General features: G+C 52.8%; 1 long non-coding RNA gene across 1 annotated transcript; it reads right to left on the bottom strand.

Annotated features, from left to right (window-relative positions):
- Positions 1-1,000: 1,000 nt before the first annotated feature.
- Positions 1,001-14,873, bottom strand: LOC130542763 (uncharacterized). The gene is made up of 3 exons (XR_008957554.1): positions 14,639-14,873; positions 2,144-2,308; positions 1,001-1,051 (listed from the first exon to the last, which is right to left on the bottom strand). It is a non-coding gene; the product is annotated as an uncharacterized LOC130542763 (long non-coding RNA).
- Between the last annotated feature and the right edge of the window lie 832 nt (positions 14,874-15,705).

Below are 15,705 nucleotides of genomic sequence, written 5' to 3'. Positions count from 1 at the left end.
TTCTGTTTACCCCACCCTTCATTCTTCCCTTCCTTCTCCTACTGAGCTCCCTGCTATTTCTCCTGTTCCATAAATGAGTGAATCCGTATCAAAATTGCCTTTCTCTGCTTGACTTATTTCACCTTCCAGCAATCTCATAAGGAGGAAACAGAAACTCTGTGGGATAACCTGACTCACCCAGCGTCAAGCAAGTAGTTCCAGAACTCAGCCCAGGGCTCCCATCACCAGGCCCCTTGAAGCCACCAGCATGACTCTATCCAAAGGAATTCCCAAAGACTCTCCTTCTGACTGCACCACCAAAGAAATGACAGAGAGAATATGGCACCTCAAAATATTGAGTTGATACATCTAGTAAAGCTAGATAGTCAAGCTTAACTTTTAAACAGGAAAAGGCTGCTTTGAATAATTTTGAATTTTCCCTCGACCGTCATTGTAATTCTTGGGATGAAAAGACTAATCAGTAATGAAACATCACCTTTGACAAATGACAAGACATCATCCATATCTGTATCTGACGACAAAAAGCCATCTAACCCTAAATGGTGGCCACTCACCCATATCGTAGGCCCAACTGAATAAACACTGTTAGATGTATATCTTAAAAATACACAAAGAGTAAATCTAACCTTCCCTTTCTAATGAAAGAGTGTTTCTAGGAAACAGCTGTTCAAAATAAGCAGGCAATGAACAGAGAAAATGGGATCCCCTGCAAAGTGCTACAAGCTCAGAAACTAAGTACCTCCTTCACCAAATTCAGAACACTGACAACTATTACTTAAGTTTTACTTCATGGCTCAACTAGAGAAAAGAGAAAAGCCCAGGAGATAGTGGGTTAATGAGAGGTGTTACCTCCAGTCCTGACGTGGATATGACATTTCTCCAAATGGACCTGCCGCTTTCTCTGAATGCTGGTGTCCTGTGTCAAGCTGCCTCACTGACTCAGATGCAGACGTTCAAAACCTCGGGTCTCATGGAGCCAGAGAAGAGAAGTGTTGTTAGGTGGGGAGAAGGCGGCTCCTCGGACCTAAAGCCAGCATGCCTGCTGCAGTTTCTGGGAGAAGGGGAAACACAGACTTGTCTTTTAGTAGTAATTATCTTCCAGCCCATTGCCACCATACCCAGGGAACAGGCAGCACAATGCTGAAGTTGGGTAACGGCTCTGGGGTTTCCTAGTGCCACACATGTGCCTGAAGGAACAGGGAACACCCTGCTGAACTTGGGGAACTGCTCAAGGTCCATTACCTGCACTGTGTCGGGGTACAGGGGCACCGCACTGAAGTTGGGGACCGTGCGGTCCTTACTCTCGCTCTTGCTGGGGAACAAGTGAAACCCTGGAATGTCTGCGACCAATACCACAAAAGCTCTGCTGAGCAGGTGCCCTGGAGTCCATGGGTTTGCTATGTAAGGCCAGTTGACAGAGAGTAGGCAGAAGAGACTATCAAGGGAAAAAGAAAACTCAACTGAGTCTCCAAATGAACTCCCTCCACATGCCCTTCCAGAACCCCACCTCTCACCCGGAGTGCCCCTACTCCCAGACCATGCCCCACACAGGCACACAGCATGCATTCACTCAGCCAGGAACTCCACACGTTGAATCTCTCAGAGCTCCCCTTCCCTGGTTCCCAGTCTGCATCCTAGGTCTGCTCTGGGTTTGCCCACAGAGACGTAGCTCCACCCCCATGGGGTGATTGGTTTGGGAGTGTGCGGTTTCCAGCCCCTTAAATGCGGGGCAACCAGCCCCATGACTCACAACTCTGGGAGTGCAAGGGGTCCAAGACCTGCCTCCTTGGCTCAATGCCCAGCGCAGGCATGACCTGCGATCACGGGCAGGGCCCCAAGCACGCACGCACGCACGCACGCACACACGCGCGCGCACACACACACACACACACACACACACACACACATACACTGCCCCTTCCGCGGACCCCTCTAGCTGCAGACCACCGTCAGAGCCCTGCCCCTTCCCTTCTGCACCAACCCTTCCTACAGGTGTGTGCCTGGATTCTGGCTAGGTCAGCTGCTCTCAGACTGTTCCAGCTTTGGGCTTTAGTAAATGGCAATGCTTTCATGCATGTCCAAGGCAATTTTAAGCCCCAAAAGGAATGCTCCAAGCGGGAATAGCTTTGCCTTCTTGTCTCACCCATGGAGTGGATAGTGCTTCTCAGACCTTCAAAGCATCCTTCTAGGATGAGCCCATTTGTGCTGGAATCTATATACACATGCTTGGTTCTGCAGGGTAGGGGCCAGGAGGAACAGCCGGCCTTCTGTGCTGTCACGGTTGTGAACCAGGAACATTTATTTTTCACTTGAAAAGAAAACATAGTGTTATTGTCAACACTAAAGGAAGGAACATTTTAAAACATTTTAGAGAGAAATGAAGAGAGTTTTATTCAAACCCAAGTCAGGTCAGATGCCTGGGAGACACAATCTTCACAAAGAAGGGAGTGCTCCAGGGAAGGAACATTTAGGGCAGGGTTATATATTTGTTCTGTTTTGTGTTAGGTACAGTTACCCATCACGATGAGGCAGAAGATTCCAGAAAGTGACAGACTTATCTTTTCAGTATGTACAAGTCGGTATGACTTTAATCTTACGGGGGACAGAGAGGTTCTTTTGTGTTCTCACCTTGATGTTGGCAAGGACATTTTTTTGTTCTCTTTTTTCTTTTTGAAACAGATGGACAATATGTGCTGGGGGCAGAAATAGGGCCCATGCTTTGAGGGTTTGCCCGGTCATTTTGAGCTGGGTGAAATGATAAAGGAGGGTTTCCCTAGGAGGTCAAGATCAGGGCCCACAGATGGTATGACATAAAAATTACTCTTATCCTTATCACCACTACCAAATGGAGGAGCTTGAGATGAAAGCACCTTTCCCATAGCTCAGAGACATCAAAAGGACCCCTACAGAAGGTTACCTGCTCCATGGTCAACACAGGTAACAGAGGCGTTCACGGTCTCTGGACTCCTCCCTTGTCCTGCCCAAATCTCTGAAGCATAGAGATCATTTACAGTCAGAATTTTAGACATCTTAGAGATGTCTGGCACCATTCCCTTGGACTACAGAATACAACAGAATAGCTCACTGTCACAATACGAAAGTGCCCCTGGATACACTAAGTTCTTTCTCCGCAACTTTTGCCTCATGGAAATCGTAATCCTAACATAGAAACACTGCGATAGTTGGGAAGTAAATAATCAGAGGTAAGGGAATATTTTAGCAATCTTTAGAGGCATTGTCTCACTCTGTAGAAGAGGCTGAGTGTTTTCAAATAGTCTTTCCGACCTTTCCACCAAGAGCTTCCATCAATTAAAAAAGGATAGTTCTTGGGGGCGCCTGGGTAGTGCAGTCGTTAAAGCGTCTGCCTTCGGCTCAGGGCGTGATCCTGGCGTACCGGGATCGAGTCCCACATCAGGCTCCTCCGCTATGAGCCTGCTTCTTCCTCTCCCACTCCCCCTGCTGTGTTCCCTCTCTCGCTGGCTGTCTCTCTGTCACATAAATAAATAAAATCTTTAAAGAAAAAAAAAAAAAGGATAGTTCTTTCAGGCACTTTAATATCAGAAAAATAGTATAGTATCTCTATTCTAAGGGATCTTTAAGTCTCTTACTCAAAGGTCCTCCACTGAGATAATTATCTTCATGGTCATGATGGGCAGAGGTGAAAAGGCAGCCGAATTCGTTCCATTTGGCCACACAACAAGAAAATCCTAATACTTCCTAGGTTTCCAGATCAACAAGACCAGAGGTAAGAGCGAAATGGTACCCTGTATGGAAGAACAAGGGTTTTGGAGTCAGTTTGGAGATCCCACTTAGGTTGCTGACACTAAAATCCTCTGTAATTCATATAATCTCTGAGCCCTTGTCTATCCATCTAGGAAATGGGACTCATTCTGTATACACCCTAGTTGAGAAGTTTAAGAGGGAGAATGCTACACAGAGCCACTATGCAATCTCCCAAGAGCAGGTGCTCAGGAGCCATAATTACCATTGGGTCTATTTCTTTTCCAGAGAAAAGAACACATGGTGAAACCGTTTTTTGAAAAGATGACTCACAAGATGATTTTTAAACCTTAAGGAAGGTCAAGAAGCTGCTATTGTGTCGTAATTCTCTCAGAAATCATGTTGATAGACTGGTGGGGACAATAGCACCATCATCACTAGGAGAGGGGAGCTCCCATCTCCATATGGCTATGTTGACTCCCTTAACTCAATGCCACCAAGAAGGAAAGCTGGAGGGAGGTGGTGGTGGGCCCAGGCCAAGGCTGCCAGGTGTGGCTGGCACATGCAGAACTCTGATAGGAGGCTTAACTCCTGTCTACGTTAGGATAGTCAGTGTTCTTCAGAGACAAAGGGCCATTGTGTGTGAGCCCTGATGTAGAAAAGGTGGCAAATATCCACTGCGATCCCCTCTCTGACCCTTAAGATAAGCAGCAAAGTTACATTGAATTTTTAAACATAGAGGGACTGCCTGGTCTTCTTTTGATGAGGACTAGGGCTCTATTCCTTGGAGGCCTAAGAATAGAATCTAGTTATTTTCAGTATTTTAAAATGTAGACATGATTCATGGTCCAACATATCATCTGTTTGGGTAAATAGTCTATGACCGCTGGAAAATAATGTATTCTGCACTTATTATCGAATGTTCCATAGACGTCAATTAGGTCACATTTGTGACCGAGTTTTGTCTGCTCTATCAAATATTAAGAAAGGCATATTAAAATTTCCAAACAAAATTTCCAAAGAAAAGGAGGAAAGCCATTAGAAAAGGTTGTGTGAACACGAAAAGAAAGTGCCATCAGTCAGTTCAGAGAACCAAGTTTGGGTAGAGAGACGGCAACGTTGATCAGTGAAGAGAGCAGGGTTTCCCATTACATGTGTTGAACCTTAAGGGAACTGCCATAGATGTGAAAGAGCACCATCTAGAGACAACATTCCAAATCATATCTACGTTCAGGAGGATGGATGTATGTTCCAAAAGTGTGTATGAAAACGTAAGGAACATGCTGTATGCTCAGGTAAGGACACCCTTGGGAAAAGATCTTCCAATTCACATCTTCTGTAATGAAGAAGAAGTACTTGCAGAAGTGCAAGTGAAAGCAGAAGGAGAGGTCCTATCTAAGTAGTTGTGAGAACCAACTCAGTGTTGATAGAAGGCAACATCAAACCAACATCAGGACCGATGAACACACCCAAGTTTTCCAAAAAGTGTGATGAACCTTAAGGAAAGGGCAATTTTCACAAATCTCAGTCAGAACACCGAATAGACACCATTGTCCAAGTCAAGTCTTCTCTTAGGAAGGTGGCAAGTTTTTCAAAAGTGTCCATGAATGCATAAGTAAGGTGTCACCTGCTTTACGCTAGGAGAGAACACTCTATATAAAAGCATCTTGCACCTCACATCTGGTGTCATGGATTGGGAGCATTGTGCAAAATGGGGTCTGCAAGCATCAAGATAATGCCCTTCGTTTAACTACTTAAGAACACTACACAGAAAGCATCTCTCAACTCACATCTGTCATGAGGAGGAAAGCCGTTTGAAAAGGTTTTGTGAAAAGGAAAAGAAAGTGCCATTATTTAATTCAGCGAACCAAGTTTGTGCAGAGAGACAGCAACATCGATTAGTGAAGGCACCAGTGTTTCCCAGTATGTGTGTTGAACATTAATTAAACTGCCATAGACGTAACTCTCAGTAAGAAGAGGGTATGGAAAGGGTCCTCCAAATCCTAACGTCTGTCACGATGATGGATGCATGTTTCCGAGTGGGAATGAAAGCATAAGGAAAGGGCCATTAACCAGTCTTTAAGAAAGAACAATGTGGCAGGATACAAAATCAGTGCTCAGAAATCAGTTGCATTTCTATAAACAAATAATGCGACTGAAGAAAGAGAAATTAGGGAATCCATCCCATTTGCAAGAGCACCAAAAACCATACGTTACCTTTGCATTAAGTTAACCGAGACTTAAAGGATCTGTATTCTAAAACTACAAATCACTCTTGAAAGACATTGAGGAAGACAAGATGGAATAATATTCCATGCTCATGGATCAGAAGAACTAACATAGTTAAAATGTCCATGCTATCCAGAGCAATCTACACATTCAATACTATCCTGATCAAAATACCGATGACATTTTTCAAAGAACTGGAACAAATAGTCCTTAAATTTGTATGGAACCAGAAAAGGCCCCAAATCTCCAAGGAACTGTTGATAAGGAAAAACAAAGCTGAGGGCATCATAATGCCGGATTTCGAGCTGTACTACAAAGCTGTAATCACAAAGACAGCATGTACAAGAACAGACACATAGACCAATGGAACAGAATAGAGAACCCAGAAATGGACCTTCAGCTCTTTGGGCAACTAATCTTTGATAAAGCAGGAAAAAACATCCGGTGGAAAAAGAGTCTCTTCAATAAATGGTGCTGGGAAAATTGGACAGCTACATGCAAAAGAATGAAACATGACCACTCACTCACACCATACACAAAAATAAACTCCAAATGGATGAAAGACCTCGAAGTGAGACAGGAATCCATCAAAATCCTAGAGGAGAACATAGGCAGCAATCTATACAAGATCGGCCAAAATAAACTTTTTCATGACACATATCCAAAGGCAAGAGAGACAGAAGATAAAACGAATTTGTGGGGCTTCATCAAGACAAAAAGCTTCTGCACTGCCAAGGAAACAGTAAAAAAAACTAAGCACCAGCCCACGGAATGGGAGAATTTATTTTTAAATGACACTATAGATAAAAGACTGGTATTCAAGATCTACAAAGAACTCCTCAAACTCAATACACAAGAAAAAAATAAGCAAATTATAATATGGGCAGAAAATGTGAACAGACACTTTTCCAATGAAGATGTACAAATGGCTAACAGACACATGAAAAAATGTTCAAAATCATTAGCCATCAGGGAAATTCAAATCAAAACCACACTGAGATAATACCTTATGCCAGTTAGAATGGCAAAAATTGACAAGGCAAGAAACAACAATTGTTGGAGAGGATGTGGAGAAAGGGGATCCCTCCCACACTGTTGGTGGGAATGCAAGTTGGTATAGCCACTCTGGAAAACAGTGTGGAGGTCCCTTATAAAGTTAAAAAGTGAGCTACCCTATGATCCAGCCATTGCACTACTGGGTATTTACCTCAAAGATACAGACGTGGTGAAGAGAAGGGCCATATGCACCCCAATGTTCATAGCAGCAATGTCCACAATAGCTAAATCGTGGAAGGAACCGACATGCCCTTCAAGAGATGACTGGAGTAAGAAGTTGTGGTCCATATATACAATGGCATATTACTCAGGTAACAGAAAGAACGAGTTCTCAACATTTGCTGCAACATGGACGGCACTGGAGGAGATAATGCTAAGTGAAATAAGTCAAGCAGAGAAAGACAATTATCATATGATTTCTCTCATCTATGGAACATAAGACCTCGGAAGATCGGTAGGGGAAGAAAGGGATAAAGAAAGGGGGTAATCAGAAGGGGGAATGAAGCATGAGAGACCATGGACTCTGAGAAACAAACTGAGGGCTTCAGAGGATTGCGGTGGGGGATTGGGATAGACTGGTGATGGGTAGTAAGGAGGGCACGTATTGCATGGTGCCTTGGGTGTCATACGCAACTAATGAATCATCGAACTTTACATTGGAAACCCGGGATGTACTGTATGGTGACTAACATAATATTAAAAAAAAACTGAAAAAAAAATTGTATCAAAGCCATCTTTCAACTCACGTCTACGTGAGTGCCGGACTCACCCTGCCTCCCCACCGACATCGGGCCCGCTGGTGCGTCGCTGGTCATTCAGGGTGGGAGAACGGGTAGAGCCCTCAAGACTCCGGTGAATTTTGAAGGCCATCTGCGCCAAAACACTGGGGCCCACGCTGGAGCTTGCCAGCACCCTCACCTCGGCCCGCCCCTCCGCTCTGCGCTCTCCGCACAGCTGGCGGATCGGGCCTGCCAGCCTCCTGGGGGCTAACTCTAACCCTAGGTCGGCCCCAGAGGGGCCCCTCCGAAGGGGCCTGCTGCCACAACGCCAGGGATTGGGGACCCCCGAGCCACAGCACCGGCCTCACCCTGCCGCACCGCTGGCACACGAGCCGCTAGGGGTACCACCGTTCATTCAGGGCGGGAGAACGGGCAAGGCTCACCATGCCCACGGCGACTTTCAAAGGCCCCCGGCACCAAAACGCTGGGGCTCACGCTCCGGTTTGCCAGCGCGTTCACCTGGGCCTGTGCTCCACTCGGCGCACAGCCGGCGGTTCGGGCCTGCCAGCCTCCTGGGGGCTAACCCTGACCCTAGGTTGGCCCCCGAGAGGCCCCTCCCAAGGGGCCTGGCACCACAATGCCAGGGATTGGGGACCCCAGAGCCCCAGCGCGGGACTCACCCTGCTGCCCCTCCGCCACTAGGGGCGCCGCCGGTCATTCAGGGCGGGAGAAAGGGCAGGGCCCTCCGAGCCGCCCCCGACCTTCGAAGGCACCCGCACAAACAAGCTTGGGCTATTGCTCAGGCTCGCCAGCGCCCTCACCTCGGCCCAACACTCCGGGAGCCGCACAGCTGCGGATCGGGCCTGCTGGCCTCCTGGAGGCTAACCCTAACCCTAGGCCAGCCCCAGAGGGACCCATCCCAAGGAGCCTGGTGCTGCAACGCTGGGGATTGGGGACCCTCGAGCCTCACACCGGACTAACCCTGCCGCCGTGCCACCACCCGGGCCGCTAGGTGTGCCGCCGGTCATTCAGGGTGGGAGAAGGGGCAGGGCCCTCTGAGCCCCCAGTTAACTTTGAAGGCCCCCCGCGCCAAATCGCGGGGGCCCACGCTCCCGCTCACCAGCGCCTTTACTTCAGCCCATCCCTCCGCTCGCCATCTAGCCGGCGTATCGGGCCTGCCGGCCTCCTGGGAGCTAACCCTAACCCAAGATCGGCCCAAGAGGGGCCACTCCCAAGGGGTCTGGCGCAGGAATGCTGGGGATTGTGGACCTCTGAGCCACAGCGCCAGACTCACCCTGCCGCACTGCCGCCACCCGGGCCGCTAGGGGCACTGCTGGTCATTCAGGGCGGGAGAACGGGCAGGGCCCTAGGAGCCCCCAGCGACCTTCGGAGGACCCCCGCGCCAAAACGATGGGGCCCATGCTCCCGCTAACCTGCGCCCTCACTTCGGCCCGCCCTCCGCTCGCTGCACAGCTGGTGAATCGGGGCTGCCGGCCTCCTGGGGGCTAACCCTAACCCTAGGTCGGCCCCCGAGGGGCCCCTCCCAAAGAGACTGCCGCCGAACGCCGGGGATTGGGGACCCCCGAGCCCCAGCGCTGGACTGACCCTGCCACCCCGCCGCCACCCGGGGCGCTAGGGGCGTCGCCGGTCCTTCATGGCGGGAGAACGGGCAGGGCCCTCTGAGGCCCCTGTGACCTTCGAAGGCCCCCCAAGCCAAAATGTTGGGGCCCACGCTCCCACTCGCCAGCGACCTCATCTTGGCTCACCCCTCCATTCGCCGCAGAGCCGGTGGATTGAGCCTGCCGGCCTCCTGGGGGCTAACCCTAACCCTAGGTTGGCCCCCAAGGGGCCCCTCCCAAAGGGACTGCCGCGGAACGCCAGGGATTGGGGACCCCCGAGTTGCAACGCTGGACTCACCCTTCCACCCCGCCAACACCGGGCCGCTAGGGCACCACCGATCATTCAGGGTGGGAGAACAGGCAGGGCCCTCCCTGCCCCGGTGACCTTCGAAGGCCCCCAGCGCCAAAACGCTGGGGCCCACTCTCCTGCTCGTCAGCTCCCTGATCTTCGACCGCGCCTCCGCTCGCCACAGAAGGCAGATCGTGCCTGCCAGCCTCCAGGGGCTAACTTTTACCTTAGGTCGGCCCCGCAAGGGCCCCTCCCAAGGGGCCTGGAGCCACAACGCCTGGCATTGGGGACCCCTGAGCCTCAGCGCCAGATTCACCCTGCTGCCTCGCCGCCACTCAGGCCGCTAGGGGCGCCTCCAGTCATTCAGGGCGGGAGGAGGGGCAGGGCCCTCCGAGCCCCCAGCGACATTTGAAGGCCTCCCACGCCAAAACGCTTGGGCCCACACTCCCTCTCACCAGCGCCCTCACCTTGGCCCGCCCCTCCGCTTGCTGTACAGCCGGCAGATCAGGCCTGCCGACCTCCTGGGGGCTAACCCTAACCCTAGGTCGGCCCCCGAGGCGTCCCTCCCAAGGGACCTGGCGCCACAACGCCGGGGATTGGGGACGACCGAGCCCCAGCGTCGGACTCACCCTGCAGCCCCGCCGCCACTCAGGCCGCTAGGGGTGCTGCCTTTCATTCAGGGCGGGAGAACAGGCAGGGCCCTCCGAGGCCCCGGTGATCTTCGAAGGCCCATTGTGCCAAAACGCCAGGGCCCACGCTTTCGCTCGCCAGCGCCTTAACCTCGGCCCGCCCCTCCGCTCGCGGCCTAGCCGGAGTATTGAGCCTGATGGCCTCCTGGGAGCTAACTCTAACCCTTGGTCGGCCCCCGAGGGGCCCCTCCCAAGGGGCCTGGCACCGAACTCAGGGGATTGGAGACCCCCGAGCTGCAGCGCCGGAATCACCCTGCCGCCAAGCCCACACCGGGCCCGCTGGGGCGTCGCCGGTCATTCAGGGTTGGTAAACGGGCAGGGCCCTCGAGACTCTGGCGACTTTCGAAGATCATCCGCACCAAAACGCTGGGTCCCAAGCTCACGCTCACCAGCGCCCTCAACTCGGCCCGCCCCTCCGCTCACCGCAGAGTCGGTGGATCCGGCCTACCGGCCTCCTGGGGGTAACTGTAACCCTACGTTGGCCCCAGAGGGGCCCATCTGAAGGGGCCTGCCGCCGCAACGCCGGGGATTGGGGACCCCCAAGCCTCAGCACCGGAATTACCCTGCCGCCCCGCCACCACCCAGGCTGCTAGGGCTGCTGTCATTCATTCAGGGTGGGAAAATGGGCAGGGCCCTCCGAGCCCTCGGTGACCTTCGATAGCAGCCGCGCTAAAACGCTGGGGCCCACGCTCCTGCTCGCCAGAGCCCTCACCTCGGCCCGCCCCTCCGCTCCCCGCACAGCAGCGGATCGGGCCTGCCAGCCTCCTGGGGGCTAACCCTAACCCTAGATCGGCCCACGAGGGGCCCCTCCCAAGGGGCCTGGCGCCACAACGCCGGGGATTGGGGACCACCGAGTCGCAACGCTGGACTCACTCTTATGCCCCGCCGACACCCGGGCCCCTAGGGTGCCGCTGATCGTTCAGGGCGGGAGAATGGGCAGGGCCCTCTGAGCCCTCGGCGACTTTCGATAGCAGCCTGTGCCAAAACACTGGGGCCCACGCTCCCGCTCGCCAGCGCCCTCACCTCGGCCCGCCCATCCGCTCGCCGCACAGCAGCGGATCGGGCCTGCCGGCCTTCTGGGGGCTAACCCTAACCCTAGGTCAGCCCCCGAGGGGCCCCTCTCAAGGAGACTGGCGCTGAACGCTGGGGATTGGGGACCCCCGAGCCTCAGCACCGAACTCACCCTGCTGCCCCACTGGCACCCGAGCCGCTAGGGGTACCGCCATTCATTCAGGGTGGGAGAACGGGCAGGGCCCTCCGAGCCACCGTGACCTTCGAAGGCCCCCCACGCCAAAACACTGAGACCCACGCTCCCATCGCCAGCGCCCTCACCTCAGCCCTTCCCACCGCTCACCGCAGAGCCGGCAGATCAGGCCTGCTGGCCTCCTGGGGTCTAACCCTAACCCTAACTCTAAACCTAAACCCTAACCTTAACCCTAACCCCTAAACCTAACCCTACCCTCAAACCTACACCTTCCCCTAAACCTACCCATAACCCGTACCCTAACCCTAACTCGTACCCTAACCCTTACCCTAACCCTAAACCGTACCCTAACCTGTACCCTAACCCGTATTCTAACCCTAACACATACCCTATCCTGTACCCTAACCCTAACACATACCCTAATCCATACCCTAACCCTAACCCAAACCCATACCCTAACACTATCCCTAAACCGTACCCTAACTCGTACCCTAACCCTAAACCCTAAACCCTGAACCTAACCCGTACCCTAACCCTAACCCGTACACTAACCTGTAGCCTAACACTACCCGTATACTAACCCTAACCCTAAACCCTAACCCTAACCAGTACCCTGCCTTAACACTAACCCGCAGCCTATCCCGTACCTTAACCCTTACCCTAACCCGTACCCTATCCCTAACCCGGACCCTAACCCATACCCTAACCCGAACCCTAACCCTAACTAGTAACTTAACCTGTACCCTAACCCATACCCTAACCCTAAACTGAACCCTAAACCTAACCCGTTCCCTAAACCGTACCCTAACCCTAACCCTAACCTAAACCTAACCCGTATCCTAACCCATACCCTAAACCACACCCAAACCCAAACCCGTACCCTATCCCTAACACAAAACATAACCCTAACGATAACCCATACCCTAACCCTAACCCATACCCTAATCCATACCCTAACCCTAACCCGTACCCTAACCCTAATCCTAAACCGTAACCTAACCCGTACCGTAACCCTAACCCATACCCTAACCTTAACCCATATCCTAACCCTAACCTGCACCCTAAACCGTACCCTAACCCGTCCCTAAACTGTACCCTAACGCGTACCCTAACCTGTACCCTAACCCGAACCCATACCCTAACCCGTACCCTAACCCGTACACTAAACCCAAACCCTAAACCCTAACCCGTACCCTAAACCCTAATCCGTACCCTAACCCATAACCCCTAACCTGTAACCCCTAAAGCCAACCCTAACCCGTAACCTCACCTTACCCTAACCCTAACCCCTACCCTCACCCGAACACTAACCGTAACCCATACACTAACCCTAACCCGTACCCTAATCCGTACCCTAACCCCGGGGATTGGGTACACCTGAGCCCCACCATGGGACTCAGCCTGCCACCTCTCAGGAAACCATGCCCCTTGGGGCGCCGCAGAGCATCCCGTGCAGGAGAACTAGTAGGGCCCCCCTGAGCCCCCAGCGATCCTCGGCGGCCCCCTACACCCCAACTCTGAGGCCCACGCTCATCCCGCCCCGCACCTTCCCTTCAGCCTGCCACCAAGCTCGTCGCAGAGCCTGCAGATCAGTCCTGCCCGGTTCCTGGGGCCTAGTCCTGACCCTAGGTCGGCTAGGGAGGGCCCCTCCCCCAGGGCCCGGTGCCGCAGCCCCGGGGACTGGGGACACCTGAGCCCCACTGCAGGACAAAGCCTGCCATCCCGCAGGAAACCGTGCCCCCTGGGAGGCTGTAGAGCATTCAGGGTGGGAGAACCGGGAGGGCCCCCAGAGCCCCCGGAGAACTTCAGCGATCCCTAAGCCCCAACCTTGATGCCCATGCTCACCCCACCCCGTACCCTCACCTCAACCCGTGGCAGAGCTCGCCACATAGTGGGCAGATCTGGCCTGCGGGGTTCCTGGGCCCCAACCCTAACCCTAGTTCATCTGTGGAGGGGCCCCTCCCCAGGAGCCTGGAGCCGCAGCCGCGGGGATTCGGGACACCTGAGCCCCACCGCAGGACTCAGTCTGCCACCCTGCAGGAAACCATGCCCCTTGGGAGTCCATAGAACATTCAGGGCGGGAGAACCAGGAGGGCCCCCCTGAGCCCCCAGTGAACTTTGGCGGCCTCCCGCACCCCAACCCTGAGGCCCACGCTCACCCTCCCCACACCCTCACCTCAGCCCGTGTAGCTCACCATACAGCCAGCAGATCGGGCCTGCGGGGCTCCTGGGGCCTAACCCTAACCCTAGGTCAGCCGCGGGTTTGGTGGCCTCCCCAGGAGCCTTACACCGCAGCCCCGGGGAATTGGGATACCTGTGCCCCGCCTCAGGACTCAGCTTGCCAGTCCACAGGAAACCGTGCCCCTTGGGGTGCTACAGAGCATACAGGGCACGAGAACTTGGGGAGGTCCCCGGAGCCCGTCCCCACCTTTGGCAACCCCCATGCCCCAACCCTGAGGCCCATGCTCACCCTCACCCATGGCCTCATCTCAGCCCTCCACGGAGCTTGCCGCACAGCTTGCTAGATTGGCCCTGCCGGGCCCCTGGACCCTAATCCTTACCCTAGTTTGGCCACAGAGGGGCCCCTCCCCAGGATCCTGGCGCCCAACTCCGGGGGATTGGGGACACCCAAGCCCCACCGTAGGACTCAGCCTGCAGCCCACAGGAAACTACCGTTTTGGGGCACAATAGAGCATTCAGGGCAAGAGAACTGGGACACCCCCTCAGAGCCCCTGCTGGTGAACCCCGACCTTTGTGAGCCCTTCCGGATCAAACCCCAAGGCTCACACTCACCCGCCCTTGTGCCCTCATCTCAGTCGGCCTGGGAGTTCTCTGAGCACTGGGCAGTTCGCACCTGCTGTCTCTTGAGGCCTAACCTAACCCTGGGTCTTCTGCTGAGGGTCCCCTCCCCGTTTGCCTGCCTCCAAGGTACCAGGCATTGGGCTCACCTCTGCAAGACTAGAGGACTCAGCCTGCCCCACTGCAGGAAACTGTCCGTTTGGGGCTGCAGAAAGGATTCATAGCAGGAAAATCGGAGGGCCCCCCTCAGCCCATCCCAGGGAACCCCCACTTTCAGAGATCTCCCCGGATCCAATTAGTAGCTTCACACTGACCTTTAAACTTGCTCTCCATGGAGATCTTTTGAAATTCTCCACAATTCCAACCGATGGCATCATCCAGCTTCAGTGCTTACCCAGCTTTATGTCTTGAGATGGATTAAAATGGGAAGTCATTTCACTGATGACGATGTACTGGTGACCAAAAGATACAGGCATAAATGCTTCATATCACTTGGCTTCAGGGAAATGCAAATCTAAACCCCTATAGATGCCATATCACACGAGGCCGAATATCTAAAAATAAGAAGACATGAAACTATACATGTTGGAGAGGATGTGGAGAAACGGGAACCCTCTTACACCCCTGTGCGAATGCAGTCCGGTACAGCCACTCTGGAAAATGGTACGGAGTTTCCTCAAGACGTTATAAATAAAGCTACCCTATGTCCCAGCAATTGCACTACTGGGGATTTACCCCAAAGAGACAGAGGTAGTGAAGACGGGACACATGCACCCCAGTGTTCATAGCAGCAATATCCATAATAGACAAACTGTGGAAAGAGTGCAGATGACCATGGACAGATGAATGGATAAAGAAGATGTGGATCATATATATAATGGAATATTACTCAGCCATCAGAAAGGATGAATACTTACCATCACACCGACCTGGGTGGAGCTGGAGGGTATTATGCTGAGTGGAATAAGCCAATGAAAGAAAGACAATGATCATATGCTTTCACTCCTATGTGGAATATCAGAAACAGGGAAGAAGACCATAGGGAGGGAAAATAGAAAGGGAAGTCATCAGAGGGAGAAAACCCATGATAGACTCTTAACTATCGCAACAAACTGATGATTGCTGGAGGAGAAGTTGGGGGGGGTAACTGGGTGAGTGGCATTAAGGAGGTCACACGATACAATGAGCACTGGGTGTTCCACACGACTGGTAATTTATTGAAGACTACATCTGAAACTAATGATGTACTGTAAGTTGGCTAATTGAATTTAAATTAAAGAATAAAAGACCTCGAATAAACAATCCTAAACATTTGTATGGAACCACTAAAGATACTGAACAGCCAGTGCAATGTGGAAAAGAAAAACAAAGCTGGAGGACT

This window comes from Ursus arctos, unplaced genomic scaffold (assembly GCF_023065955.2).
Source record: "Ursus arctos isolate Adak ecotype North America unplaced genomic scaffold, UrsArc2.0 scaffold_5, whole genome shotgun sequence".
Taxonomy (NCBI): domain Eukaryota; kingdom Metazoa; phylum Chordata; class Mammalia; order Carnivora; family Ursidae; genus Ursus; species Ursus arctos.
Note: the sequence above shows the minus strand (reverse complement) of the source record. Positions and strands in the feature narration are given on the sequence as shown.